Source organism: Engystomops pustulosus, chromosome 9 (genome assembly GCF_040894005.1).
Source record: "Engystomops pustulosus chromosome 9, aEngPut4.maternal, whole genome shotgun sequence".
NCBI classification, from domain to species: domain Eukaryota; kingdom Metazoa; phylum Chordata; class Amphibia; order Anura; family Leptodactylidae; genus Engystomops; species Engystomops pustulosus.
Genome location: NC_092419.1, coordinates 5,043,247 through 5,066,381, shown reverse-complemented (window position 1 = coordinate 5,066,381; position 23,135 = coordinate 5,043,247). Strand labels below are relative to the sequence as shown.

The 23,135-nt window shown below is 47.7% G+C and overlaps 56 non-coding genes across 56 annotated transcripts; all 56 read left to right on the top strand.

Moving 5' to 3' along the window:
- Nucleotides 1-2,525: 2,525 nt before the first annotated feature.
- On the top strand, nt 2,526-2,597 carry TRNAE-CUC (transfer RNA glutamic acid (anticodon CUC)). The gene has a single exon. It is a non-coding gene; the product is annotated as a tRNA-Glu (tRNA).
- A 136-nt stretch (nt 2,598-2,733) lies between these two features.
- TRNAE-CUC (transfer RNA glutamic acid (anticodon CUC)) lies at nt 2,734-2,805 on the top strand. Its single transcript has one exon. It is a non-coding gene; the product is annotated as a tRNA-Glu (tRNA).
- A 136-nt stretch (nt 2,806-2,941) lies between these two features.
- On the top strand, nt 2,942-3,013 carry TRNAE-CUC (transfer RNA glutamic acid (anticodon CUC)). Its single transcript has one exon. It is a non-coding gene; the product is annotated as a tRNA-Glu (tRNA).
- A 551-nt stretch (nt 3,014-3,564) lies between these two features.
- Nucleotides 3,565-3,636, top strand: TRNAE-CUC (transfer RNA glutamic acid (anticodon CUC)). Its single transcript has one exon. It is a non-coding gene; the product is annotated as a tRNA-Glu (tRNA).
- Nucleotides 3,637-3,772: 136 nt separating this feature from the next.
- TRNAE-CUC (transfer RNA glutamic acid (anticodon CUC)) lies at nt 3,773-3,844 on the top strand. The gene has a single exon. It is a non-coding gene; the product is annotated as a tRNA-Glu (tRNA).
- A 136-nt stretch (nt 3,845-3,980) lies between these two features.
- Nucleotides 3,981-4,052, top strand: TRNAE-CUC (transfer RNA glutamic acid (anticodon CUC)). Its single transcript has one exon. It is a non-coding gene; the product is annotated as a tRNA-Glu (tRNA).
- A 136-nt stretch (nt 4,053-4,188) lies between these two features.
- TRNAE-CUC (transfer RNA glutamic acid (anticodon CUC)) lies at nt 4,189-4,260 on the top strand. The gene has a single exon. It is a non-coding gene; the product is annotated as a tRNA-Glu (tRNA).
- A 136-nt stretch (nt 4,261-4,396) lies between these two features.
- Nucleotides 4,397-4,468, top strand: TRNAE-CUC (transfer RNA glutamic acid (anticodon CUC)). Its single transcript has one exon. It is a non-coding gene; the product is annotated as a tRNA-Glu (tRNA).
- Nucleotides 4,469-4,604: 136 nt separating this feature from the next.
- Nucleotides 4,605-4,676, top strand: TRNAE-CUC (transfer RNA glutamic acid (anticodon CUC)). The gene has a single exon. It is a non-coding gene; the product is annotated as a tRNA-Glu (tRNA).
- Nucleotides 4,677-4,812: 136 nt separating this feature from the next.
- Nucleotides 4,813-4,884, top strand: TRNAE-CUC (transfer RNA glutamic acid (anticodon CUC)). The gene has a single exon. It is a non-coding gene; the product is annotated as a tRNA-Glu (tRNA).
- A 136-nt stretch (nt 4,885-5,020) lies between these two features.
- Nucleotides 5,021-5,092, top strand: TRNAE-CUC (transfer RNA glutamic acid (anticodon CUC)). The gene has a single exon. It is a non-coding gene; the product is annotated as a tRNA-Glu (tRNA).
- A 136-nt stretch (nt 5,093-5,228) lies between these two features.
- On the top strand, nt 5,229-5,300 carry TRNAE-CUC (transfer RNA glutamic acid (anticodon CUC)). Its single transcript has one exon. It is a non-coding gene; the product is annotated as a tRNA-Glu (tRNA).
- Nucleotides 5,301-5,644: 344 nt separating this feature from the next.
- On the top strand, nt 5,645-5,716 carry TRNAE-CUC (transfer RNA glutamic acid (anticodon CUC)). Its single transcript has one exon. It is a non-coding gene; the product is annotated as a tRNA-Glu (tRNA).
- Nucleotides 5,717-5,852: 136 nt separating this feature from the next.
- Nucleotides 5,853-5,924, top strand: TRNAE-CUC (transfer RNA glutamic acid (anticodon CUC)). The gene has a single exon. It is a non-coding gene; the product is annotated as a tRNA-Glu (tRNA).
- A 136-nt stretch (nt 5,925-6,060) lies between these two features.
- Nucleotides 6,061-6,132, top strand: TRNAE-CUC (transfer RNA glutamic acid (anticodon CUC)). The gene has a single exon. It is a non-coding gene; the product is annotated as a tRNA-Glu (tRNA).
- Nucleotides 6,133-7,308: 1,176 nt separating this feature from the next.
- On the top strand, nt 7,309-7,380 carry TRNAE-CUC (transfer RNA glutamic acid (anticodon CUC)). Its single transcript has one exon. It is a non-coding gene; the product is annotated as a tRNA-Glu (tRNA).
- Nucleotides 7,381-7,516: 136 nt separating this feature from the next.
- Nucleotides 7,517-7,588, top strand: TRNAE-CUC (transfer RNA glutamic acid (anticodon CUC)). Its single transcript has one exon. It is a non-coding gene; the product is annotated as a tRNA-Glu (tRNA).
- Nucleotides 7,589-7,724: 136 nt separating this feature from the next.
- Nucleotides 7,725-7,796, top strand: TRNAE-CUC (transfer RNA glutamic acid (anticodon CUC)). Its single transcript has one exon. It is a non-coding gene; the product is annotated as a tRNA-Glu (tRNA).
- Nucleotides 7,797-7,932: 136 nt separating this feature from the next.
- On the top strand, nt 7,933-8,004 carry TRNAE-CUC (transfer RNA glutamic acid (anticodon CUC)). Its single transcript has one exon. It is a non-coding gene; the product is annotated as a tRNA-Glu (tRNA).
- Nucleotides 8,005-9,388: 1,384 nt separating this feature from the next.
- Nucleotides 9,389-9,460, top strand: TRNAE-CUC (transfer RNA glutamic acid (anticodon CUC)). The gene has a single exon. It is a non-coding gene; the product is annotated as a tRNA-Glu (tRNA).
- Nucleotides 9,461-9,596: 136 nt separating this feature from the next.
- TRNAE-CUC (transfer RNA glutamic acid (anticodon CUC)) lies at nt 9,597-9,668 on the top strand. Its single transcript has one exon. It is a non-coding gene; the product is annotated as a tRNA-Glu (tRNA).
- A 344-nt stretch (nt 9,669-10,012) lies between these two features.
- TRNAE-CUC (transfer RNA glutamic acid (anticodon CUC)) lies at nt 10,013-10,084 on the top strand. Its single transcript has one exon. It is a non-coding gene; the product is annotated as a tRNA-Glu (tRNA).
- Nucleotides 10,085-13,340: 3,256 nt separating this feature from the next.
- TRNAE-CUC (transfer RNA glutamic acid (anticodon CUC)) lies at nt 13,341-13,412 on the top strand. The gene has a single exon. It is a non-coding gene; the product is annotated as a tRNA-Glu (tRNA).
- Nucleotides 13,413-13,548: 136 nt separating this feature from the next.
- Nucleotides 13,549-13,620, top strand: TRNAE-CUC (transfer RNA glutamic acid (anticodon CUC)). The gene has a single exon. It is a non-coding gene; the product is annotated as a tRNA-Glu (tRNA).
- Nucleotides 13,621-13,756: 136 nt separating this feature from the next.
- On the top strand, nt 13,757-13,828 carry TRNAE-CUC (transfer RNA glutamic acid (anticodon CUC)). Its single transcript has one exon. It is a non-coding gene; the product is annotated as a tRNA-Glu (tRNA).
- A 551-nt stretch (nt 13,829-14,379) lies between these two features.
- On the top strand, nt 14,380-14,451 carry TRNAE-CUC (transfer RNA glutamic acid (anticodon CUC)). Its single transcript has one exon. It is a non-coding gene; the product is annotated as a tRNA-Glu (tRNA).
- Nucleotides 14,452-14,587: 136 nt separating this feature from the next.
- Nucleotides 14,588-14,659, top strand: TRNAE-CUC (transfer RNA glutamic acid (anticodon CUC)). The gene has a single exon. It is a non-coding gene; the product is annotated as a tRNA-Glu (tRNA).
- A 136-nt stretch (nt 14,660-14,795) lies between these two features.
- TRNAE-CUC (transfer RNA glutamic acid (anticodon CUC)) lies at nt 14,796-14,867 on the top strand. The gene has a single exon. It is a non-coding gene; the product is annotated as a tRNA-Glu (tRNA).
- A 419-nt stretch (nt 14,868-15,286) lies between these two features.
- TRNAE-CUC (transfer RNA glutamic acid (anticodon CUC)) lies at nt 15,287-15,358 on the top strand. Its single transcript has one exon. It is a non-coding gene; the product is annotated as a tRNA-Glu (tRNA).
- Nucleotides 15,359-15,494: 136 nt separating this feature from the next.
- Nucleotides 15,495-15,566, top strand: TRNAE-CUC (transfer RNA glutamic acid (anticodon CUC)). The gene has a single exon. It is a non-coding gene; the product is annotated as a tRNA-Glu (tRNA).
- Nucleotides 15,567-16,118: 552 nt separating this feature from the next.
- On the top strand, nt 16,119-16,190 carry TRNAE-CUC (transfer RNA glutamic acid (anticodon CUC)). Its single transcript has one exon. It is a non-coding gene; the product is annotated as a tRNA-Glu (tRNA).
- Nucleotides 16,191-16,326: 136 nt separating this feature from the next.
- On the top strand, nt 16,327-16,398 carry TRNAE-CUC (transfer RNA glutamic acid (anticodon CUC)). Its single transcript has one exon. It is a non-coding gene; the product is annotated as a tRNA-Glu (tRNA).
- Nucleotides 16,399-16,534: 136 nt separating this feature from the next.
- Nucleotides 16,535-16,606, top strand: TRNAE-CUC (transfer RNA glutamic acid (anticodon CUC)). The gene has a single exon. It is a non-coding gene; the product is annotated as a tRNA-Glu (tRNA).
- A 344-nt stretch (nt 16,607-16,950) lies between these two features.
- On the top strand, nt 16,951-17,022 carry TRNAE-CUC (transfer RNA glutamic acid (anticodon CUC)). Its single transcript has one exon. It is a non-coding gene; the product is annotated as a tRNA-Glu (tRNA).
- Nucleotides 17,023-17,233: 211 nt separating this feature from the next.
- TRNAE-CUC (transfer RNA glutamic acid (anticodon CUC)) lies at nt 17,234-17,305 on the top strand. The gene has a single exon. It is a non-coding gene; the product is annotated as a tRNA-Glu (tRNA).
- Nucleotides 17,306-17,441: 136 nt separating this feature from the next.
- TRNAE-CUC (transfer RNA glutamic acid (anticodon CUC)) lies at nt 17,442-17,513 on the top strand. The gene has a single exon. It is a non-coding gene; the product is annotated as a tRNA-Glu (tRNA).
- A 507-nt stretch (nt 17,514-18,020) lies between these two features.
- TRNAE-CUC (transfer RNA glutamic acid (anticodon CUC)) lies at nt 18,021-18,092 on the top strand. Its single transcript has one exon. It is a non-coding gene; the product is annotated as a tRNA-Glu (tRNA).
- Nucleotides 18,093-18,228: 136 nt separating this feature from the next.
- TRNAE-CUC (transfer RNA glutamic acid (anticodon CUC)) lies at nt 18,229-18,300 on the top strand. The gene has a single exon. It is a non-coding gene; the product is annotated as a tRNA-Glu (tRNA).
- Nucleotides 18,301-18,436: 136 nt separating this feature from the next.
- TRNAE-CUC (transfer RNA glutamic acid (anticodon CUC)) lies at nt 18,437-18,508 on the top strand. The gene has a single exon. It is a non-coding gene; the product is annotated as a tRNA-Glu (tRNA).
- A 344-nt stretch (nt 18,509-18,852) lies between these two features.
- On the top strand, nt 18,853-18,924 carry TRNAE-CUC (transfer RNA glutamic acid (anticodon CUC)). Its single transcript has one exon. It is a non-coding gene; the product is annotated as a tRNA-Glu (tRNA).
- A 136-nt stretch (nt 18,925-19,060) lies between these two features.
- Nucleotides 19,061-19,132, top strand: TRNAE-CUC (transfer RNA glutamic acid (anticodon CUC)). Its single transcript has one exon. It is a non-coding gene; the product is annotated as a tRNA-Glu (tRNA).
- Nucleotides 19,133-19,268: 136 nt separating this feature from the next.
- Nucleotides 19,269-19,340, top strand: TRNAE-CUC (transfer RNA glutamic acid (anticodon CUC)). Its single transcript has one exon. It is a non-coding gene; the product is annotated as a tRNA-Glu (tRNA).
- A 136-nt stretch (nt 19,341-19,476) lies between these two features.
- Nucleotides 19,477-19,548, top strand: TRNAE-CUC (transfer RNA glutamic acid (anticodon CUC)). Its single transcript has one exon. It is a non-coding gene; the product is annotated as a tRNA-Glu (tRNA).
- Nucleotides 19,549-19,684: 136 nt separating this feature from the next.
- Nucleotides 19,685-19,756, top strand: TRNAE-CUC (transfer RNA glutamic acid (anticodon CUC)). The gene has a single exon. It is a non-coding gene; the product is annotated as a tRNA-Glu (tRNA).
- Nucleotides 19,757-19,892: 136 nt separating this feature from the next.
- Nucleotides 19,893-19,964, top strand: TRNAE-CUC (transfer RNA glutamic acid (anticodon CUC)). The gene has a single exon. It is a non-coding gene; the product is annotated as a tRNA-Glu (tRNA).
- Nucleotides 19,965-20,100: 136 nt separating this feature from the next.
- TRNAE-CUC (transfer RNA glutamic acid (anticodon CUC)) lies at nt 20,101-20,172 on the top strand. Its single transcript has one exon. It is a non-coding gene; the product is annotated as a tRNA-Glu (tRNA).
- Nucleotides 20,173-20,308: 136 nt separating this feature from the next.
- Nucleotides 20,309-20,380, top strand: TRNAE-CUC (transfer RNA glutamic acid (anticodon CUC)). The gene has a single exon. It is a non-coding gene; the product is annotated as a tRNA-Glu (tRNA).
- Nucleotides 20,381-20,724: 344 nt separating this feature from the next.
- TRNAE-CUC (transfer RNA glutamic acid (anticodon CUC)) lies at nt 20,725-20,796 on the top strand. The gene has a single exon. It is a non-coding gene; the product is annotated as a tRNA-Glu (tRNA).
- Nucleotides 20,797-20,932: 136 nt separating this feature from the next.
- TRNAE-CUC (transfer RNA glutamic acid (anticodon CUC)) lies at nt 20,933-21,004 on the top strand. Its single transcript has one exon. It is a non-coding gene; the product is annotated as a tRNA-Glu (tRNA).
- Nucleotides 21,005-21,347: 343 nt separating this feature from the next.
- On the top strand, nt 21,348-21,419 carry TRNAE-CUC (transfer RNA glutamic acid (anticodon CUC)). Its single transcript has one exon. It is a non-coding gene; the product is annotated as a tRNA-Glu (tRNA).
- A 136-nt stretch (nt 21,420-21,555) lies between these two features.
- Nucleotides 21,556-21,627, top strand: TRNAE-CUC (transfer RNA glutamic acid (anticodon CUC)). Its single transcript has one exon. It is a non-coding gene; the product is annotated as a tRNA-Glu (tRNA).
- A 136-nt stretch (nt 21,628-21,763) lies between these two features.
- On the top strand, nt 21,764-21,835 carry TRNAE-CUC (transfer RNA glutamic acid (anticodon CUC)). The gene has a single exon. It is a non-coding gene; the product is annotated as a tRNA-Glu (tRNA).
- A 136-nt stretch (nt 21,836-21,971) lies between these two features.
- TRNAE-CUC (transfer RNA glutamic acid (anticodon CUC)) lies at nt 21,972-22,043 on the top strand. Its single transcript has one exon. It is a non-coding gene; the product is annotated as a tRNA-Glu (tRNA).
- A 136-nt stretch (nt 22,044-22,179) lies between these two features.
- On the top strand, nt 22,180-22,251 carry TRNAE-CUC (transfer RNA glutamic acid (anticodon CUC)). Its single transcript has one exon. It is a non-coding gene; the product is annotated as a tRNA-Glu (tRNA).
- A 343-nt stretch (nt 22,252-22,594) lies between these two features.
- Nucleotides 22,595-22,666, top strand: TRNAE-CUC (transfer RNA glutamic acid (anticodon CUC)). The gene has a single exon. It is a non-coding gene; the product is annotated as a tRNA-Glu (tRNA).
- Nucleotides 22,667-22,802: 136 nt separating this feature from the next.
- On the top strand, nt 22,803-22,874 carry TRNAE-CUC (transfer RNA glutamic acid (anticodon CUC)). The gene has a single exon. It is a non-coding gene; the product is annotated as a tRNA-Glu (tRNA).
- Nucleotides 22,875-23,135: the final 261 nt, after the last annotated feature.

Here is a 23,135-nt window from a genome sequence, read left to right as displayed (position 1 = left end):
GTACCTCTTCAAAGTAATAAGGCGTCCTCTCTCTGGTGGTCTAGTGGCTAGGATTCGGCGCTCTCACCGCCGCGGCCCGGGTTCGATTCCCGGTCAGGGAAAATTGCAAATTTTTTTCTTGCTGGTTTCCAGTCCTCTCCTGTTAAAATGACCTGTTTGTTAGCATGATGTGTTCTTAGGTACTGCATATCAAGATAATTTATCAGCTGTACCTCTTCAAAGTAATAAGGCGTCCTCTCCCTGGTGGTCTAGTGGCTAGGATTTGGCGCTCTCACCGCCGCGGCCCGGGTTCGATTCCCGGTCAGGGAAAATGGCACATTTTTTTCTTGCTGGTCTCCAGTCCTCTCCTGTTAAAATGACCTGTTTGTTAGCATGATGTGTTCTTAGGTACTGCATATCAAGATAATTTATCAGCTGTACCTCTTCAAAGTAATAAGGCGTCCTCTCCCTGGTGGTCTAGTGGCTAGGATTCGGCGTTCTCACCGCCGCGGCCCGGGTTCGATTCCCGGTCAGGGAGAATGGCACATTTTTTTCTTGCTGGTTTCCAGTCCTCTCCTGTTAAAATTACCTGTTTGTTAGCATGATGTGTTCTTAGGTACTGCATATCAAGATAATTTATCAGCTGTACCTCTTCAAAGTAATAAGGCGTCCTCTCCCTGGTGGTCTAGTGGCTAGGATTCGGCGCTCTCACCGCTGCGGCCCGGGTTCGATTCCCAGTCAGGGAAAATGGCACATTTTTTTCTTGCTGGTTTCCAGTCCTCTCCTGTTAAAATGACCTGTTTGTTAGCATGATGTGTTCTTAGGTACTGCATATCAAGATAATTTATCAGCTGTACCTCTTCAAGGTAATAAGGCGTCCTCTCCCTGATGGTCTAGTGGCTAGGATTCGGCGTTCTCACCGCCGCGGCCCGGGTTCGATTCCCGGTCAGGGAGAATGGCACATTTTTTTCTTGCTGGTTTCCAGTCCTCTCCTGTTAAAATGACCTGTTTGTTAGCATGATGTGTTCTTAGGTACTGCATATCAAGATAATTTATCAGCTGTACCTCTTCAAAGTAATAAGGCGTCCTCTCCCTGGTGGTCTAGTGGCTAGGATTTGGCGCTCTCACCGCCGCGGCCCGGGTTCGATTCCCGGTCAGGGAAAATGGCACATTTTTTTCTTGCTGGTCTCCAGTCCTCTCCTGTTAAAATGACCTGTTTGTTAGCATGATGTGTTCTTAGGTACTGCATATCAAGATAATTTATCAGCTGTACCTCTTCAAAGTAATAAGGCGTCCTCTCCCTGGTGGTCTAGTGGCTAGGATTCGGCGTTCTCACCGCCGCGGCCCGGGTTCGATTCCCGGTCAGGGAGAATGGCACATTTTTTTCTTGCTGGTTTCCAGTCCTCTCCTGTTAAAATTACCTGTTTGTTAGCATGATGTGTTCTTAGGTACTGCATATCAAGATAATTTATCAGCTGTACCTCTTCAAAGTAATAAGGCGTCCTCTCCCTGGTGGTCTAGTGGCTAGGATTCGGCGCTCTCACCGCTGCGGCCCGGGTTCGATTCCCAGTCAGGGAAAATGGCACATTTTTTTCTTGCTGGTTTCCAGTCCTCTCCTGTTAAAATGACCTGTTTGTTAGCATGATGTGTTCTTAGGTACTGCATATCAAGATAATTTATCAGCTGTACCTCTTCAAGGTAATAAGGCGTCCTCTCCCTGATGGTCTAGTGGCTAGGATTCGGCGTTCTCACCGCCGCGGCCCGGGTTCGATTCCCGGTCAGGGAGAATGGCACATTTTTTTCTTGCTGGTTTCCAGTCCTCTCCTGTTAAAATGACCTGTTTGTTAGCATGATGTGTTCTTAGGTACTGCATATCAAGATAATTTATCAGCTGTACCTCTTCAAAGTAATAAGGCGTCCTCTCCCTGGTGGTCTAGTGGCTAGGATTCGGCGCTCTCACCGCTGCGGCCCGGGTTCGATTCCCAGTCAGGGAAAATGGCACATTTTTTTCTTGCTGGTTTCCAGTCCTCTCCTGTTAAAATGACCTGTTTGTTAGCATGATGTGTTCTTAGGTACTGCATATCAAGATAATTTATCAGCTGTACCTCTTCAAGGTAATAAGGCGTCCTCTCCCTGGTGGTCTAGTGGCTAGGCTTCGGCGCTCTCACCGCCGCGGCCCAGGTTCGATTCCCGGTCAGGGAAAATGGCACATTTTTTTCTTGCTGGTTTCCAGTCCTCTCCTGTTAAAATTACCTGTTTGTTAGCATGATGTGTTCTTAGGTACTGCATATCAAGATAATTTATCAGCTGTACCTCTTCAAAGTAATAAGGCGTCCTCTCCCTGGTGGTCTAGTGGCTAGGATTCGGCGCTCTCACCGCCGCGGCCCGGGTTCGATTCCCGGGCAGGGAAAATGGCACATTTTTTTCTTGCTGGTTTCCAGTCCTCTCCTGTTAAAATGACCTGTTTGTTAGCATGATGTGTTCTTAGGTACTGCATATCAAGATAATTTATCAGCTGTACCTCTTCAAAGTAATAAGGCGTCCTCTCCCTGGTGGTCTAGTGGCTAGGATTCGGCGCTCTCACCGCCGCGGCCCGGGTTCGATTCCCGGTCAGGGAAAATTGCACATTTTTTTCTTGCTGGTCTCTAGTCCTCTCCTGTTAAAATTACCTGTTTGTTAGCATGATGTGTTCTTAGGTACTGCATATCAAGATAATTTATCAGCTGTACCTCTTCAAAGTAATAAGGCGTCCTCTCCCTGGTGGTCTAGTGGCTAGGATTCGGCGCTCTCACCGCCGCGGCCCGGGTTCGATTCCCGGTCAGGGAAAATTGCACATTTTTTTCTTGCTGGTCTCTAGTCCTCTCCTGTTAAAATTACCTGTTTGTTAGCATGATGTGTTCTTAGGTACTGCATATCAAGATAATTTATCAGCTGTACCTCTTCAAAGTAATAAGGCGTCCTCTCCCTGGTGGTCTAGTGGCTAGGATTCGGCGCTCTCACCGCCGCGGCCCGGGTTCGATTCCCGGTCAGGGAAAATGGCACATTTTTTTCTTGCTGGTTTCCAGTCCTCTCCTGTTAAAATTACCTGTTTGTTAGCATGATGTGTTCTTAGGTACTGCATATCAAGATAATTTATCAGCTGTACCTCTTCAAAGTAATAAGGCGTCCTCTCTCTGGTGGTCTAGTGGCTAGGATTCGGCGCTCTCACCGCCGCGGCCCGGGTTCGATTCCCGGTCAGGGAAAATGGCACATTTTTTTCTTGCTGGTCTCCAGTCCTCTCCTGTTAAAATTACCTGTTTGTTAGCATGATGTGTTCTTAGGTACTGCATATCAAGATAATTTATCAGCTGTACCTCTTCAAAGTAATAAGGCGTCCTCTCCCTGGTGGTCTAGTGGCTAGGATTCGGCGTTCTCACCGCCGCGGCCCGGGTTCGATTCCCGGTCAGGGAAAATGGCACATTTTTTTCTTGCTGGTTTCCAGTCCTCTCCTGTTAAAATTACCTGTTTGTTAGCATGATGTGTTCTTAGGTACTGCATATCAAGATAATTTATCAGCTGTACTCTTCAAAGTAATAAGGCGTCCTCTCCCTGGTGGTCTAGTGGCTAGGATTCGGCGCTCTCACCGCCGCGGCCCGGGTTCGATTCCCGGTCAGGGAAAATGGCACATTTTTTTCTTGCTGGTTTCCAGTCCTCTCCTGTTAAAATGACCTGTTTGTTAGCATGATGTGTTCTTAGGTACTGCATATCAAGATAATTTATCAGCTGTACCTCTTCAAAGAAATAAAGCGTCCTCTCCCTGGTGGTCTAGTGGCTAGGATTCGGCGCTCTCACCGCCGCGGCCCGGGTTCGATTCCCGGTCAGGGAAAATGGCACATTTTTTTCTTGCTGGTTTCCAGTCCTCTCCTGTTAAAATGACCTGTTTGTTAGCATGATGTGTTCTTAGGTACTGCATATCAAGATAATTTATCAGCTGTACCTCTTCAAAGTAATAAGGCGTCCTCTCCCTGGTGGTCTAGTGGCTAGGATTCGGCGCTCTCACCGCCGCGGCCCGGGTTCGATTCCCGGTCAGGGAAAATGGCACATTTTTTTCTTGCTGGTTTCCAGTCCTCTCCTGTTAAAATTACCTGTTTGTTAGCATGATGTGTTCTTAGGTACTGCATATCAAGATAATTTATCAGCTGTACCTCTTCAAAGTAATAAGGCGTCCTCTCCCTGGTGGTCTAGTGGCTAGGATTCGGCGCTCTCACCGCCGCGGCCCGGGTTCGATTCCCGGTCAGGGAAAATGGCACATTTTTTTCTTGCTGGTTTCCAGTCCTCTCCTGTTAAAATTACCTGTTTGTTAGCATGATGTGTTCTTAGGTACTGCATATCAAGATAATTTATCAGCTGCACCTCTTCAAAGTAATAAGGCGTCCTCTCCCTGGTGGTCTAGTGGCTAGGATTCGGCGCTCTCACCGCCGCGGCCCGGGTTCGATTCCCGGTCAGGGAAAATGGCACATTTTTTTCTTGCTGGTTTCCAGTCCTCTCCTGTTAAAATTACCTGTTTGTTAGCATGATGTGTTCTTAGGTACTGCATATCAAGATAATTTATCAGCTGTACCTCTTCAAAGTAATAAGGCGTCCTCTCCCTGGTGGTCTAGTGGCTAGGATTCGGCGCTCTCACCGCCGCGGCCCGGGTTCGATTCCCGGTCAGGGAAAATGGCACATGTTCTTCTTGCTGGTTTCCAGTCCTCTCCTGTTAAAATGACCTGTTTGTTAGCATGATGTGTTCTTAGGTACTGCATATCAAGATAATTTATCAGCTGTACCTCTTCAAAGTAATAAGGCGTCCTCTCCCTGGTGGTCTAGTGGCTAGGATTCGGCGCTCTCACCGCCGCGGCCCGGGTTCGATTCCCGGTCAGGGAAAATGGCACATTTTTTTCTTGCTGGTTTCCAGTCCTCTCCTGTTAAAATTACCTGTTTGTTAGCATGATGTGTTCTTAGGTACTGCATATCAAGATAATTTATCAGCTGCACCTCTTCAAAGTAATAAGGCGTCCTCTCCCTGGTGGTCTAGTGGCTAGGATTCGGCGCTCTCACCGCCGCGGCCCGGGTTCGATTCCCGGTCAGGGAAAATGGCACATTTTTTTCTTGCTGGTTTCCAGTCCTCTCCTGTTAAAATGACCTGTTTGTTAGCATGATGTGTTCTTAGGTACTGCATATCAAGATAATTTATCAGCTGTACCTCTTCAAAGAAATAAAGCGTCCTCTCCCTGGTGGTCTAGTGGCTAGGATTCGGCGCTCTCACCGCCGCGGCCCGGGTTCGATTCCCGGTCAGGGAAAATGGCACATTTTTTTCTTGCTGGTTTCCAGTCCTCTCCTGTTAAAATGACCTGTTTGTTAGCATGATGTGTTCTTAGGTACTGCATATCAAGATAATTTATCAGCTGTACCTCTTCAAAGTAATAAGGCGTCCTCTCCCTGGTGGTCTAGTGGCTAGGATTCGGCGCTCTCACCGCCGCGGCCTGGGTTCGATTCCCGGTCAGGGAAAATGGCACATTTTTTTCTTGCTGGTTTCCAGTCCTCTCCTGTTAAAATTACCTGTTTGTTAGCATGATGTGTTCTTAGGTACTGCATATCAAGATAATTTATCAGCTGTACCTCTTCAAAGTAATAAGGCGTCCTCTCCCTGGTGGTCTAGTGGCTAGGATTCGGCGCTCTCACCGCCGCGGCCCGGGTTCGATTCCCGGTCAGGGAAAATGGCACATTTTTTTCTTGCTGGTTTCCAGTCCTCTCCTGTTAAAATGACCTGTTTGTTAGCATGATGTGTTCTTAGGTACTGCATATCAAGATAATTTATCAGCTGTACCTCTTCAAAGTAATAAGGCGTCCTCTCCCTGGTGGTCTAGTGGCTAGGATTCGGCGCTCTCACCGCCGCGGCCCGGGTTCGATTCCCGGTCAGGGAAAATGGCACATTTTTTTCTTGCTGGTTTCCAGTCCTCTCCTGTTAAAATTACCTGTTTGTTAGCATGATGTGTTCTTAGGTACTGCATATCAAGATAATTTATCAGCTGTACCTCTTCAAAGTAATAAGGCGTCCTCTCCCTGGTGGTCTAGTGGCTAGGATTCGGCGCTCTCACCGCCGCGGCCCGGGTTCGATTCCCGGTCAGGGAAAATTGCAAATTTTTTTCTTGCTGGTTTCCAGTCCTCTCCTGTTAAAATGACCTGTTTGTTAGCATGATGTGTTCTTAGGTACTGCATATCAAGATAATTTATCAGCTGTACCTCTTCAAAGTAATAAGGCGTCCTCTCCCTGGTGGTCTAGTGGCTAGGATTTGGCGCTCTCACCGCCGCGGCCCGGGTTCGATTCCCGGTCAGGGAAAATGGCACATTTTTTTCTTGCTGGTCTCCAGTCCTCTCCTGTTAAAATGACCTGTTTGTTAGCATGATGTGTTCTTAGGTACTGCATATCAAGATAATTTATCAGCTGTACCTCTTCAAAGTAATAAGGCGTCCTCTCCCTGGTGGTCTAGTGGCTAGGATTCGGCGTTCTCACCGCCGCGGCCCGGGTTCGATTCCCGGTCAGGGAGAATGGCACATTTTTTTCTTGCTGGTTTCCAGTCCTCTCCTGTTAAAATTACCTGTTTGTTAGCATGATGTGTTCTTAGGTACTGCATATCAAGATAATTTATCAGCTGTACCTCTTCAAAGTAATAAGGCGTCCTCTCCCTGGTGGTCTAGTGGCTAGGATTCGGCGCTCTCACCGCTGCGGCCCGGGTTCGATTCCCAGTCAGGGAAAATGGCACATTTTTTTCTTGCTGGTTTCCAGTCCTCTCCTGTTAAAATGACCTGTTTGTTAGCATGATGTGTTCTTAGGTACTGCATATCAAGATAATTTATCAGCTGTACCTCTTCAAAGTAATAAGGCGTCCTCTCCCTGGTGGTCTAGTGGCTAGGCTTCGGCGCTCTCACCGCCGCGGCCCGGGTTCGATTCCCGGTCAGGGAAAATGGCACATTTTTTTCTTGCTGGTTTCCAGTCCTCTCCTGTTAAAATGACCTGTTTGTTAGCATGATGTGTTCTTAGGTACTGCATATCAAGATAATTTATCAGCTGCACCTCTTCAAAGTAATAAGGCGTCCTCTCCCTGGTGGTCTAGTGGCTAGGATTCGGCGCTCTCACCGCCGCGGCCCGGGTTCGATTCCCGGGCAGGGAAAATGGCACATTTTTTTCTTGCTGGTTTCCAGTCGTCTCCTGTTAAAATTACCTGTTTGTTAGCATGATGTGTTCTTAGGTACTGCATATCAAGATAATTTATCAGCTGTACCTCTTCAAAGTAATAAGGCGTCCTCTCCCTGGTGGTCTAGTGGCTAGGATTCGGCGCTCTCACCGCCGCGGCCCGGGTTCGATTCCCGGTCAGGGAAAATTGCACATTTTTTTCTTGCTGGTCTCTAGTCCTCTCCTGTTAAAATTACCTGTTTGTTAGCATGATGTGTTCTTAGGTACTGCATATCAAGATAATTTATCAGCTGTACCTCTTCAAAGTAATAAGGCGTCCTCTCCCTGGTGGTCTAGTGGCTAGGATTCGGCGCTCTCACCGCCGCGGCCCGGGTTCGATTCCCGGTCAGGGAAAATGGCACATTTTTTTCTTGCTGGTTTCCAGTCCTCTCCTGTTAAAATTACCTGTTTGTTAGCATGATGTGTTCTTAGGTACTGCATATCAAGATAATTTATCAGCTGTACCTCTTCAAAGTAATAAGGCGTCCTCTCCCTGGTGGTCTAGTGGCTAGGATTCGGCGCTCTCACCGCCGCGGCCCGGGTTCGATTCCCGGTCAGGGAAAATGGCACATTTTTTTCTTGCTGGTTTCCAGTCCTCTCCTGTTAAAATTACCTGTTTGTTAGCATGATGTGTTCTTAGGTACTGCATATCAAGATAATTTATCAGCTGTACCTCTTCAAAGTAATAAGGCGTCCTCTCCCTGGTGGTCTAGTGGCTAGGATTCGGCGCTCTCACCGCCGCGGCCCGGGTTCGATTCCCGGTCAGGGAAAATGGCACATTTTTTTCTTGCTGGTTTCCAGTCCTCTCCTGTTAAAATTACCTGTTTGTTAGCATGATGTGTTCTTAGGTACTGCATATCAAGATAATTTATCAGCTGTACCTCTTCAAAGTAATAAGGCGTCCTCTCTCTGGTGGTCTAGTGGCTAGGATTCGGCGCTCTCACCGCCGCGGCCCGGGTTCGATTCCCGGTCAGGGAAAATTGCAAATTTTTTTCTTGCTGGTTTCCAGTCCTCTCCTGTTAAAATGACCTGTTTGTTAGCATGATGTGTTCTTAGGTACTGCATATCAAGATAATTTATCAGCTGTACCTCTTCAAAGTAATAAGGCGTCCTCTCCCTGGTGGTCTAGTGGCTAGGATTTGGCGCTCTCACCGCCGCGGCCCGGGTTCGATTCCCGGTCAGGGAAAATGGCACATTTTTTTCTTGCTGGTCTCCAGTCCTCTCCTGTTAAAATGACCTGTTTGTTAGCATGATGTGTTCTTAGGTACTGCATATCAAGATAATTTATCAGCTGTACCTCTTCAAAGTAATAAGGCGTCCTCTCCCTGGTGGTCTAGTGGCTAGGATTCGGCGTTCTCACCGCCGCGGCCCGGGTTCGATTCCCGGTCAGGGAGAATGGCACATTTTTTTCTTGCTGGTTTCCAGTCCTCTCCTGTTAAAATTACCTGTTTGTTAGCATGATGTGTTCTTAGGTACTGCATATCAAGATAATTTATCAGCTGTACCTCTTCAAAGTAATAAGGCGTCCTCTCCCTGGTGGTCTAGTGGCTAGGATTCGGCGCTCTCACCGCTGCGGCCCGGGTTCGATTCCCAGTCAGGGAAAATGGCACATTTTTTTCTTGCTGGTTTCCAGTCCTCTCCTGTTAAAATGACCTGTTTGTTAGCATGATGTGTTCTTAGGTACTGCATATCAAGATAATTTATCAGCTGTACCTCTTCAAAGTAATAAGGCGTCCTCTCCCTGGTGGTCTAGTGGCTAGGCTTCGGCGCTCTCACCGCCGCGGCCCGGGTTCGATTCCCGGTCAGGGAAAATGGCACATTTTTTTCTTGCTGGTTTCCAGTCCTCTCCTGTTAAAATGACCTGTTTGTTAGCATGATGTGTTCTTAGGTACTGCATATCAAGATAATTTATCAGCTGCACCTCTTCAAAGTAATAAGGCGTCCTCTCCCTGGTGGTCTAGTGGCTAGGATTCGGCGCTCTCACCGCCGCGGCCCGGGTTCGATTCCCGGGCAGGGAAAATGGCACATTTTTTTCTTGCTGGTTTCCAGTCGTCTCCTGTTAAAATTACCTGTTTGTTAGCATGATGTGTTCTTAGGTACTGCATATCAAGATAATTTATCAGCTGTACCTCTTCAAAGTAATAAGGCGTCCTCTCCCTGGTGGTCTAGTGGCTAGGATTCGGCGCTCTCACCGCCGCGGCCCGGGTTCGATTCCCGGTCAGGGAAAATTGCACATTTTTTTCTTGCTGGTCTCTAGTCCTCTCCTGTTAAAATTACCTGTTTGTTAGCATGATGTGTTCTTAGGTACTGCATATCAAGATAATTTATCAGCTGTACCTCTTCAAAGTAATAAGGCGTCCTCTCCCTGGTGGTCTAGTGGCTAGGATTCGGCGCTCTCACCGCCGCGGCCCGGGTTCGATTCCCGGTCAGGGAAAATGGCACATTTTTTTCTTGCTGGTTTCCAGTCCTCTCCTGTTAAAATTACCTGTTTGTTAGCATGATGTGTTCTTAGGTACTGCATATCAAGATAATTTATCAGCTGCACCTCTTCAAAGTAATAAGGCATCCTCTCCCTGGTGGTCTAGTGGCTAGGATTCGGCGCTCTCACCGCTGTGGCCTGGGTTCGATTCCCAGTCAGGGAAAATGGCACATTTTTTTCTTGCTGGTTTCCAGTCCTCTCCTGTTAAAATGACCTGTTTGTTAGCATGATGTGTTCTTAGGTACTGCATATCAAGATAATTTATCAGCTGTACCTCTTCAAAGTAATAAGGCGTCCTCTCCCTGGTGGTCTAGTGGCTAGGATTCGGCGCTCTCACCGCCGCGGCCCGGGTTCGATTCCCGGTCAGGGAAAATGGCACATTTTTTTCTTGCTGGTTTCCAGTCCTCTCCTGTTAAAATTACCTGTTTGTTAGCATGATGTGTTCTTAGGTACTGCATATCAAGATAATTTATCAGCTGTACCTCTTCAAGGTAATAAGGCGTCCTCTCCCTGGTGGTCTAGTGGCTAGGCTTCGGCGCTCTCACCGCCGCGGCCCGGGTTCGATTCCCGGTCAGGGAAAATGGCACATTTTTTTCTTGCTGGTTTCCAGTCCTCTCCTGTTAAAATTACCTGTTTGTTAGCATGATGTGTTCTTAGGTACTGCATATCAAGATAATTTATCAGCTGTACCTCTTCAAAGTAATAAGGCGTCCTCTCCCTGGTGGTCTAGTGGCTAGGATTCGGCGCTCTCACCGCCGCGGCCCGGGTTCGATTCCCGGGCAGGGAAAATGGCACATTTTTTTCTTGCTGGTTTCCAGTCCTCTCCTGTTAAAATGACCTGTTTGTTAGCATGATGTGTTCTTAGGTACTGCATATCAAGATAATTTATCAGCTGTACCTCTTCAAAGTAATAAGGCGTCCTCTCCCTGGTGGTCTAGTGGCTAGGATTCGCCGCCCTCACCGCCGCGGCCCGGGTTCGATTCCCGGTCAGGGAAAATTGCACATTTTTTTCTTGCTGGTCTCTAGTCCTCTCCTGTTAAAATTACCTGTTTGTTAGCATGATGTGTTCTTAGGTACTGCATATCAAGATAATTTATCAGCTGTACCTCTTCAAAGTAATAAGGCGTCCTCTCCCTGATGGTCTAGTGGCTAGGATTCAGCGCTCTCACCGCCGCGGCCCGGGTTCGATTCCCGGTCAGGGAAAATGGCACATTTTTTTCTTGCTGGTTTCCAGTCCTCTCCTGTTAAAATTACCTGTTTGTTAGCATGATGTGTTCTTAGGTACTGCATATCAAGATAATTTATCAGCTGTACCTCTTCAAAGTAATAAGGCGTCCTCTCTCTGGTGGTCTAGTGGCTAGGATTCGGCGCTCTCACCGCCGCGGCCCGGGTTCGATTCCCGGTCAGGGAAAATTGCAAATTTTTTTCTTGCTGGTTTCCAGTCCTCTCCTGTTAAAATGACCTGTTTGTTAGCATGATGTGTTCTTAGGTACTGCATATCAAGATAATTTATCAGCTGTACCTCTTCAAAGTAATAAGGCGTCCTCTCCCTGGTGGTCTAGTGGCTAGGATTTGGCGCTCTCACCGCCGCGGCCCGGGTTCGATTCCCGGTCAGGGAAAATGGCACATTTTTTTCTTGCTGGTCTCCAGTCCTCTCCTGTTAAAATGACCTGTTTGTTAGCATGATGTGTTCTTAGGTACTGCATATCAAGATAATTTATCAGCTGTACCTCTTCAAAGTAATAAGGCGTCCTCTCCCTGATGGTCTAGTGGCTAGGATTCAGCGCTCTCACCGCCGCGGCCCGGGTTCGATTCCCGGTCAGGGAAAATGGCACATTTTTTTCTTGCTGGTTTCCAGTCCTCTCCTGTTAAAATTACCTGTTTGTTAGCATGATGTGTTCTTAGGTACTGCATATCAAGATAATTTATCAGCTGTACCTCTTCAAAGTAATAAGGCGTCCTCTCTCTGGTGGTCTAGTGGCTAGGATTCGGCGCTCTCACCGCCGCGGCCCGGGTTCGATTCCCGGTCAGGGAAAATTGCAAATTTTTTTCTTGCTGGTTTCCAGTCCTCTCCTGTTAAAATGACCTGTTTGTTAGCATGATGTGTTCTTAGGTACTGCATATCAAGATAATTTATCAGCTGTACCTCTTCAAAGTAATAAGGCGTCCTCTCCCTGGTGGTCTAGTGGCTAGGATTTGGCGCTCTCACCGCCGCGGCCCGGGTTCGATTCCCGGTCAGGGAAAATGGCACATTTTTTTCTTGCTGGTCTCCAGTCCTCTCCTGTTAAAATGACCTGTTTGTTAGCATGATGTGTTCTTAGGTACTGCATATCAAGATAATTTATCAGCTGTACCTCTTCAAAGTAATAAGGCGTCCTCTCCCTGGTGGTCTAGTGGCTAGGTTTCGGCGTTCTCACCGCCGCGGCCCGGGTTCGATTCCCGGTCAGGGAGAATGGCACATTTTTTTCTTGCTGGTTTCCAGTCCTCTCCTGTTAAAATTACCTGTTTGTTAGCATGATGTGTTCTTAGGTACTGCATATCAAGATAATTTATCAGCTGTACCTCTTCAAAGTAATAAGGCGTCCTCTCCCTGGTGGTCTAGTGGCTAGGATTCGGCGCTCTCACCGCTGCGGCCCGGGTTCGATTCCCAGTCAGGGAAAATGGCACATTTTTTTCTTGCTGGTTTCCAGTCCTCTCCTGTTAAAATGACCTGTTTGTTAGCATGATGTGTTCTTAGGTACTGCATATCAAGATAATTTATCAGCTGTACCTCTTCAAGGTAATAAGGCGTCCTCTCCCTGATGGTCTAGTGGCTAGGATTCGGCGTTCTCACCGCCGCGGCCCGGGTTCGATTCCCGGTCAGGGAGAATGGCACATTTTTTTCTTGCTGGTTTCCAGTCCTCTCCTGTTAAAATGACCTGTTTGTTAGCATGATGTGTTCTTAGGTACTGCATATCAAGATAATTTATCAGCTGTACCTCTTCAAAGTAATAAGGCGTCCTCTCCCTGGTGGTCTAGTGGCTAGGATTCGGCGCTCTCACCGCTGCGGCCCGGGTTCGATTCCCAGTCAGGGAAAATGGCACATTTTTTTCTTGCTGGTTTCCAGTCCTCTCCTGTTAAAATGACCTGTTTGTTAGCATGATGTGTTCTTAGGTACTGCATATCAAGATAATTTATCAGCTGTACCTCTTCAAGGTAATAAGGCGTCCTCTCCCTGGTGGTCTAGTGGCTAGGCTTCGGCGCTCTCACCGCCGCGGCCCAGGTTCGATTCCCGGTCAGGGAAAATGGCACATTTTTTTCTTGCTGGTTTCCAGTCCTCTCCTGTTAAAATTACCTGTTTGTTAGCATGATGTGTTCTTAGGTACTGCATATCAAGATAATTTATCAGCTGTACCTCTTCAAAGTAATAAGGCGTCCTCTCCCTGGTGGTCTAGTGGCTAGGATTCGGCGCTCTCACCGCCGCGGCCCGGGTTCGATTCCCGGGCAGGGAAAATGGCACATTTTTTTCTTGCTGGTTTCCAGTCCTCTCCTGTTAAAATGACCTGTTTGTTAGCATGATGTGTTCTTAGGTACTGCATATCAAGATAATTTATCAGCTGTACCTCTTCAAAGTAATAAGGCGTCCTCTCCCTGGTGGTCTAGTGGCTAGGATTCGGCGCTCTCACCGCCGCGGCCCGGGTTCGATTCCCGGTCAGGGAAAATTGCACATTTTTTTCTTGCTGGTCTCTAGTCCTCTCCTGTTAAAATTACCTGTTTGTTAGCATGATGTGTTCTTAGGTACTGCATATCAAGATAATTTATCAGCTGTACCTCTTCAAAGTAATAAGGCGTCCTCTCCCTGGTGGTCTAGTGGCTAGGATTCGGCGCTCTCACCGCCGCGGCCCGGGTTCGATTCCCGGTCAGGGAAAATTGCACATTTTTTTCTTGCTGGTCTCTAGTCCTCTCCTGTTAAAATTACCTGTTTGTTAGCATGATGTGTTCTTAGGTACTGCATATCAAGATAATTTATCAGCTGTACCTCTTCAAAGTAATAAGGCGTCCTCTCCCTGGTGGTCTAGTGGCTAGGATTCGGCGCTCTCACCGCCGCGGCCCGGGTTCGATTCCCGGTCAGGGAAAATGGCACATTTTTTTCTTGCTGGTTTCCAGTCCTCTCCTGTTAAAATTACCTGTTTGTTAGCATGATGTGTTCTTAGGTACTGCATATCAAGATAATTTATCAGCTGTACCTCTTCAAAGTAATAAGGCGTCCTCTCTCTGGTGGTCTAGTGGCTAGGATTCGGCGCTCTCACCGCCGCGGCCCGGGTTCGATTCCCGGTCAGGGAAAATGGCACATTTTTTTCTTGCTGGTCTCCAGTCCTCTCCTGTTAAAATTACCTGTTTGTTAGCATGATGTGTTCTTAGGTACTGCATATCAAGATAATTTATCAGCTGTACCTCTTCAAAGTAATAAGGCGTCCTCTCCCTGGTGGTCTAGTGGCTAGGATTCGGCGTTCTCACCGCCGCGGCCCGGGTTCGATTCCCGGTCAGGGAAAATGGCACATTTTTTTCTTGCTGGTTTCCAGTCCTCTCCTGTTAAAATGACCTGTTTGTTAGCATGATGTGTTCTTAGGTACTGCATATCAAGATAATTTATCAGCTGTACTCTTCAAAGTAATAAGGCGTCCTCTCCCTGGTGGTCTAGTGGCTAGGATTCGGCGCTCTCACCGCCGCGGCCCGGGTTCGATTCCCGGTCAGGGAAAATGGCACATTTTTTTCTTGCTGGTTTCCAGTCCTCTCCTGTTAAAATGACCTGTTTGTTAGCATGATGTGTTCTTAGGTACTGCATATCAAGATAATTTATCAGCTGTACCTCTTCAAAGTAATAAGGCGTCCTCTCCCTGGTGGTCTAGTGGCTAGGATTCGGCGCTCTCACCGCCGCGGCCCGGGTTCGATTCCCGGTCAGGGAAAATGGCACATTTTTTTCTTGCTGGTTTCCAGTCCTCTCCTGTTAAAATTACCTGTTTGTTAGCATGATGTGTTCTTAGGTACTGCATATCAAGATAATTTATCAGCTGTACCTCTTCAAAGTAATAAGGCGTCCTCTCCCTGGTGGTCTAGTGGCTAGGATTCGGCGCTCTCACCGCCGCGGCCCGGGTTCGATTCCCGGTCAGGGAAAATGGCACATGTTCTTCTTGCTGGTTTCCAGTCCTCTCCTGTTAAAATGACCTGTTTGTTAGCATGATGTGTTCTTAGGTACTGCATATCAAGATAATTTATCAGCTGTACCTCTTCAAAGTAATAAGGCGTCCTCTCCCTGGTGGTCTAGTGGTACTGCATATCAAGATAATTTATCAGCTGTACCTCTTCGAAGTAATAAGGCGTCCTCTCCCTGGTGGTCTAGTGGCTAGGATTCAGCGCTCTCACCGCCGCGGCCCGGGTTCGATTCCCGGTCAGGGAAAATGGCACATTTTTTTCTTGCTGGTTTCCAGTCCTCTCCTGTTAAAATTACCTGTTTGTTAGCATGATGTGTTCTTAGGTACTGCATATCAAGATAATTTATCAGCTGTACCTCTTCAAAGTAATAAGGCGTCCTCTCCCTGGTGGTCTAGTGGCTAGGATTCGGCGCTCTCACCGCCGTGGCCCGGGTTCGATTCCCGGTCAGGGAAAATGGCACATTTTTTTCTTGCTGGTTTCCAGTCCTCTCCTGTTAAAATTACCTGTTTGTTAGCATGATGTGTTCTTAGGTACTGCATATCAAGATAATTTATCAGCTGTACCTCTTCAAAGTAATAAGGCGTCCTCTCCCTGGTGGTCTAGTGGCTAGGATTCGGCGCTCTCACCGCCGCGGCCCGGGTTCGATTCCCGGTCAGGGAAAATGGCACATTTTTTTCTTGCTGGTCTCCAGTCCTCTCCTGTTAAAATTACCTGTTTGTTAGCATGATGTGTTCTTAGGTACTGCATATCAAGATAATTTATCAGCTGTACCTCTTCGAAGTAATAAGGCGTTCTCTCCCTGGTGGTCTAGTGGCTAGGATTCAGCGCTCTCACCGCCGCGGCCCGGGTTCGATTCCCGGTCAGGGAAAATGGCACATTTTTTTCTTGCTGGTTTCCAGTCCTCTCCTGTTAAAATTACCTGTTTGTTAGCATGATGTGTTCTTAGGTACTGCATATCAAGATAATTTATCAGCTGTACCTCTTCAAAGTAATAAGGCGTCCTCTCCCTGGTGGTCTAGTGGCTAGGATTCGGCGCTCTCACCGCCCCGGCCCGGGTTCGATTCCCGGTCAGGGAAAATGGCACATTTTTTTCTTGCTGGTTTCCAGTCCTCTCCTGTTAAAATGACCTGTTTGTTAGCATGATGTGTTCTTAGGTACTGCATATCAAGATAATTTATCAGCTGTACCTCTTCGAAGTAATAAGGCGTCCTCTCCCTGGTGGTCTAGTGGCTAGGATTCGGCGCTCTCACCGCCGTGGCCCGGGTTCGATTCCCGGTCAGGGAAAATGGCACATTTTTTTCTTGCTGGTTTCCAGTCCTCTCCTGTTAAAATTACCTGTTTGTTAGCATGATGTGTTCTTAGGTACTGCATATCAAGATAATTTATCAGCTGTACCTCTTCAAAGTAATAAGGCGTCCTCTCCCTGGTGGTCTAGTGGCTAGGATTCGGCGCTCTCACCGCCGCGGCCCGGGTTCGATTCCCGGTCAGGGAAAATGGCACATTTTTTTCTTGCTGGTTTCCAGTCCTCTCCTGTTAAAATTACCTGTTTGTTAGCATGATGTGTTCTTAGGTACTGCATATCAAGATAATTTATCAGCTGTACCTCTTCAAAGTAATAAGGCGTCCCCTCCCTGGTGGTCTAGTGGCTAGGATTCGGCGCTCTCACCGCCGCGGCCCGGGTTCGATTCCCGGTCAGGGAAAATGGCACATTTTTTTCTTGCTGGTTTCCAGTCCTCTCCTGTTAAAATTACCTGTTTGTTAGCATGATGTGTTCTTAGGTACTGCATATCAAGATAATTTATCAGCTGTACCTCTTCAAAGTAATAAGGCGTCCTCTCCCTGGTGGTCTAGTGGCTAGCATTCGGCGCTCTCACCGCCGCGGCCCGGGTTCGATTCCCGGTCAGGGAAAATGGCACATTTTTTTCTTGCTGGTTTCCAGTCCTCTCCTGTTAAAATTACCTGTTTGTTAGCATGATGTGTTCTTAGGTACTGCATATCAAGATAATTTATCAGCTGTACCTCTTCAAAGTAATAAGGCGTCCTCTCCCTGGTGGTCTAGTGGCTAGGATTCGGCGCTCTCACCGCCGTGGCCCGGGTTCGATTCCCGGTCAGGGAAAATGGCACATGTTCTTCTTGCTGGTTTCCAGTCCTCTCCTGTTAAAATGACCTGTTTGTTAGCATGATGTGTTCTTAGGTACTGCATATCAAGATAATTTATCAGCTGTACCTCTTCAAAGTAATAAGGCGTCCTCTCCCTGGTGGTCTAGTGGTACTGCATATCAAGATAATTTATCAGCTGTACCTCTTCGAAGTAATAAGGCGTCCTCTCCCTGGTGGTCTAGTGGCTAGGATTCGGCGCTCTCACCGCCGCGGCCCGGGTTCGATTCCCGGTCAGGGAAAATGGCACATTTTTTTCTTGCTGGTCTCCAGTCCTCTAATGTTAAAATTACCTGTTTGTTAGCATGATGTGTTCTTAGGTACTGCATATCAAGATAATTTATCAGCTGTACCTCTTCAAAGTAATAAGGCGTCCTCTCCCTGGTGGTCTAGTGGCTAGGATTCGGCGCTCTCACCGCCGCGGCCCGGGTTCGATTCCCGGTCAGGGAAAATGGCACATTTTTTTCTTGCTGGTTTCCAGTCCTCTCCTGTTAAAATTACCTGTTTGTTAGCATGATGTGTTCTTAGGTACTGCATATCAAGATAATTTATCAGCTGTACCTCTTCAAAGTAATAAGGCGTCCTCTCCCTGGTGGTCTAGTGGCTAGCATTCGGCGCTCTCACCGCCGCGGCCCGGGTTCGATTCCCGGTCAGGGAAAATGGCACATTTTTTTCTTGCTGGTCTCCAGTCCTCTCCTGTTAAAATTACCTGTTTGTTAGCATGATGTGTTCTTAGGTACTGCATATCAAGATAATTTATCAGCTGTACCTCTTCAAAGTAATAAGGCGTCCTCTCCCTGGTGGTCTAGTGGCTAGGATTCGGCGCTCTCACCGCCGCGGCCCGGGTTCGATTCCTCTCCTGTTAAAATTACCTGTTTGTTAGCATGATGTGTTCTTAGGTACTGCATATCAAGATAATTTATCAGCTGTACCTCTTCAAAGTAATAAGGCGTCCTCTCCCTGGTGGTCTAGTGGCTAGGATTCGGCGCTCTCACCGCCGCGGCCCGGGTTCGATTCCCGGTCAGGGAAAATGGCACATTTTTTTCTTGCTGGTTTCCAGTCCTCTCCTGTTAAAATGACCTGTTTGTTAGCATGATGTGTTCTTAGGTACTGCATATCAAGATAATTTATCAGCTGTACCTCTTCAAAGTAATAAGGCGTCCTCTCCCTGGTGGTCTAGTGGCTAGGATTCGGCGCTCTCACCGCCGCGGCCCGGGTTCGATTCCCGGTCAGGGAAAATGGCACATTTTTTTCTTGCTGGTCTCCAGTCCTCTAATGTTAAAATTACCTGTTTGTTAGCATGATGTGTTCTTAGGTACTGCATATCAAGATAATTTATCAGCTGTACCTCTTCAAAGTAATAAGGCGTCCTCTCCCTGGTGGTCTAGTGGCTAGGATTCGGCGCTCTCACCGCCGCGGCCCGGGTTCGATTCCCGGTCAGGGAAAATGGCACATGTTCTTCTTGCTGGTTTCCAGTCCTCTCCTGTTAAAATTACCTGTTTGTTAGCATGATGTGTTCTTAGGTACTGCATATCAAGATAATTTATCAGCTGTACCTCTTCAAAGTAATAAGGCGTCCTCTCCCTGGTGGTCTAGTGGCTAGGATTCGGCGCTCTCACCACCGCGGCCCGGGTTCGATTCCCGGTCAGGGAAAATGGCACATTTTTTTCTTGCTGGTTTCCAGTCCTCTCCTGTTAAAATGACCTGTTTGTTAGCATGATGTGTTCTTAGGTACTGCATATCAAGATAATTTATCAGCTGTACCTCTTCAAAGTAATAAGGCGTCCTCTCCCTGGTGGTCTAGTGGCTAGGATTCGGCGCTCTCACCGCCGCGGCCCGGGTTCGATTCCCGGTCAGGGAAAATGGCACATTTTTTTCTTGCTGGTCTCCAGTCCTCTCCTGTTAAAATTACCTGTTTGTTAGCATGATGTGTTCTTAGGTACTGCATATCAAGATAATTTATCAGCTGTACCTCTTCAAAGTAATAAGGCGTCCTCTCCCTGGTGGTCTAGTGGCTAGGATTCGGCGCTCTCACCGCCGCGGCCCGGGTTCGATTCCCGGTCAGGGAAAATGGCACATTTTTTTCTTGCTGGTTTCCAGTCCTCTCCTGTTAAAATTACCTGTTTGTTAGCATGATGTGTTCTTAGGTACTGCATATCAAGATAATTTATCAGCTGTACCTCTTCAAAGTAATAAGGCGTCCTCTCCCTGGTGGTCTAGTGGCTAGGATTCGGCGCTCTCACCGCCGCGGCCCGGGTTCGATTCCCGGTCAGGGAAAATGGCACATTTTTTTCTTGCTGGTTTCCAGTCCTCTCCTGTTAAAATGACCTGTTTGTTAGCATGATGTGTTCTTAGGTACTGCATATCAAGATAATTTATCAGCTGTACCTCTTCAAAGAAATAAAGCGTCCTCTCCCTGGTGGTCTAGTGGCTAGGATTCGGCGCTCTCACCGCCGCGGCCCGGGTTCGATTCCCGGTCAGGGAAAATGGCACATTTTTTTCTTGCTGGTTTCCAGTCCTCTCCTGTTAAAATGACCTGTTTGTTAGCATGATGTGTTCTTAGGTACTGCATATCAAGATAATTTATCAGCTGTACCTCTTCAAAGTAATAAGGCGTCCTCTCCCTGGTGGTCTAGTGGCTAGGATTCGGCGCTCTCACCGCCGCGGCCCGGGTTCGATTCCCGGTCAGGGAAAATGGCACATTTTTTTCTTGCTGGTTTCCAGTCCTCTCCTGTTAAAATTACCTGTTTGTTAGCATGATGTGTTCTTAGGTACTGCATATCAAGATAATTTATCAGCTGTACCTCTTCAAAGTAATAAGGCGTCCTCTCCCTGGTGGTCTAGTGGCTAGGATTCGGCGCTCTCACCGCCGCGGCCCGGGTTCGATTCCCGGTCAGGGAAAATGGCACATTTTTTTCTTGCTGGTTTCCAGTCCTCTCCTGTTAAAATGACCTGTTTGTTAGCATGATGTGTTCTTAGGTACTGCATATCAAGATAATTTATCAGCTGTACCTCTTCAAAGTAATAAGGCGTCCTCTCCCTGGTGGTCTAGTGGCTAGGATTCGGCGCTCTCACCGCCGCGGCCCGGGTTCGATTCCCGGTCAGGGAAAATGGCACATTTTTTTCTTGCTGGTTTCCAGTCCTCTCCTGTTAAAATGACCTGTTTGTTAGCATGATGTGTTCTTAGGTACTGCATATCAAGATAATTTATCAGCTGTACCTCTTCAAAGTAATAAGGCGTCCTCTCCCTGGTGGTCTAGTGGCTAGGATTCGGCGCTCTCACCGCCGCGGCCCGGGTTCGATTCCCGGTCAGGGAAAATGGCACATTTTTTTCTTGCTGGTTTCCAGTCCTCTCCTGTTAAAATGACCTGTTTGTTAGCATGATGTGTTCTTAGGTACTGCATATCAAGATAATTTATCAGCTGTACCTCTTCAAAGTAATAAGGCGTCCTCTCCCTGGTGGTCTAGTGGCTAGGATTCGGCACTCTCACCGCCGCGGCCCGGGTTCGATTCCCGGTCAGGGAAAATGGCACATTTTTTTCTTGCTGGTTTCCAGTCCTCTCCTGTTAAAATGACCTGTTTGTTAGCATGATGTGTTCTTAGGTACTGCATATCAAGATAATTTATCAGCTGTACCTCTTCAAAGTAATAAGGCGTCCTCTCCCTGGTGGTCTAGTGGCTAGGATTCGGCGCTCTCACCGCCGCGGCCCGGGTTCGATTCCCGGTCAGGGAAAATGGCACATTTTTTTCTTGCTGGTTTCCAGTCCTCTCCTGTTAAAATGACCTGTTTGTTAGCATGATGTGTTCTTAGGTACTGCATATCAAGATAATTTATCAGCTGTACCTCTTCAAAGTAATAAGGCGTCCTCTCCCTGGTGGTCTAGTGGCTAGGATTCGGCGCTCTCACCGCCGCGGCCCGGGTTCGATTCCCGGTCAGGGAAAATGGCACATTTTTTTCTTGCTGGTTTCCAGTCCTCTCCTGTTAAAATGACCTGTTTGTTAGCATGATGTGTTCTTAGGTACTGCATATCAAGATAATTTATCAGCTGTACCTCTTCAAAGTAATAAGGCATCCTCTCCCTGGTGGTCTAGTGGCTAGGATTCGGCGCTCTCACCGCCGCGGCCGGGTTCGATTCCCGGTCAGGGAAAATGGCACATTTTTTTCTTGCTGGTTTCCAGTCCTCTCCTGTTAAAATGACCTGTTTGTTAGCATGATGTGTTCTTAGGTACTGCATATCAAGATAATTTATCAGCTGTACCTCTTCAAAGTAATAAGGCGTCCTCTCCCTGGTGGTCTAGTGGCTAGGATTCGGCGCTCTCACCGCCGCGGCCCGGGTTCGATTCCCGGTCAGGGAAAATGGCACATTTTTTTCTTGCTGGTTTCCAGTCCTCTCCTGTTAAAATGACCTGTTTGTTAGCATGATGTGTTCTTAGGTACTGCATATCAAGATAATTTATCAGCTGTACCTCTTCAAAGTAATAAGGCGTCCTCTCCCTGGTGGTCTAGTGGCTAGGATTCGGCGCTCTCACCGCCGCGGCCCGGGTTCGATTCCCGGTCAGGGAAAATGGCACATTTTTTTCTTGCTGGTTTCCAGTCCTCTCCTGTTAAAATGACCTGTTTGTTAGCATGATGTGTTCTTAGGTACTGCATATCAAGATAATTTATCAGCTGTACCTCTTCAAAGTAATAAGGCGTCCTCTCCCTGGTGGTCTAGTGGCTAGGATTCGGCGCTCTCACCGCCGCGGCCCGGGTTCGATTCCCGGTCAGGGAAAATGGCACATTTTTTTCTTGCTGGTTTCCAGTCCTCTCCTGTTAAAATGACCTGTTTGTTAGCATGATGTGTTCTTAGGTACTGCATATCAAGATAATTTATCAGCTGTACCTCTTCAAAGTAATAAGGCGTCCTCTCCCTGGTGGTCTAGTGGCTAGGATTCGGCGCTCTCACCGCCGCGGCCCGGGTTCGATTCCCGGTCAGGGAAAATGGCACATTTTTTTCTTGCTGGTTTCCAGTCCTCTCCTGTTAAAATGACCTGTTTGTTAGCATGATGTGTTCTTAGGTACTGCATATCAAGATAATTTATCAGCTGTACCTCTTCAAAGTAATAAGGCGTCCTCTCCCTGGTGGTCTAGTGGCTAGGATTCGGCGCTCTCACCGCCGCGGCCCGGGTTCGATTCCCGGTCAGGGAAAATGGCACATTTTTTTCTTGCTGGTTTCCAGTCCTCTCCTGTTAAAATGACCTGTTTGTTAGCATGATGTGTTCTTAGGTACTGCATATCAAGATAATTTATCAGCTGTACCTCTTCAAAGTAATAAGGCGTCCTCTCCCTGGTGGTCTAGTGGCTAGGATTCGGCGCTCTCACCGCCGCGGCCCGGGTTCGATTCCGGTCAGGGAAAATGGCACATTTTTTTCTTGCTGGTTTCCAGTCCTCTCCTGTTAAAATGACCTGTTTGTTAGCATGATGTGTTCTTAGGTACTGCATATCAAGATAATTTATCAGCTGTACCTCTTCAAAGTAATAAGGCGTCCTCTCCCTGGTGGTCTAGTGGCTAGGATTCGGCGCTCTCACCGCCGCGGCCCGGGTTCGATTCCCGGTCAGGGAAAATGGCACATTTTTTTCTTGCTGGTTTCCAGTCCTCTCCTGTTAAAATGACCTGTTTGTTAGCATGATGTGTTCTTAGGTACTGCATATCAAGATAATTTATCAGCTGTACCTCTTCAAAGTAATAAGGCGTCCTCTCCCTGGTGGTCTAGTGGCTAGGATTCGGCGCTCTCACCGCCGCGGCCCGGGTTCGATTCCCGGTCAGGGAAAATGGCACATTTTTTTCTTGCTGGTTTCCAGTCCTCTCCTGTTAAAATGAAATACCTGTTTGTTAGCATGATGTGTTCTTAGGTACTGCATATCAAGAGTAATTTATCAGCTGTACCTCTTCAAAGTAATAAGGCGTCCTCTCCCTGGTGGTCTAGTGGCTTGGATTCGGCGCTCTCACCGCCGCGGCCCGGGTTCGATTCCCGGTCAGGGAAAATGGCACATTTTTTCTTGCTGGTTTCCAGTCCTCTCCTGTTAAAATG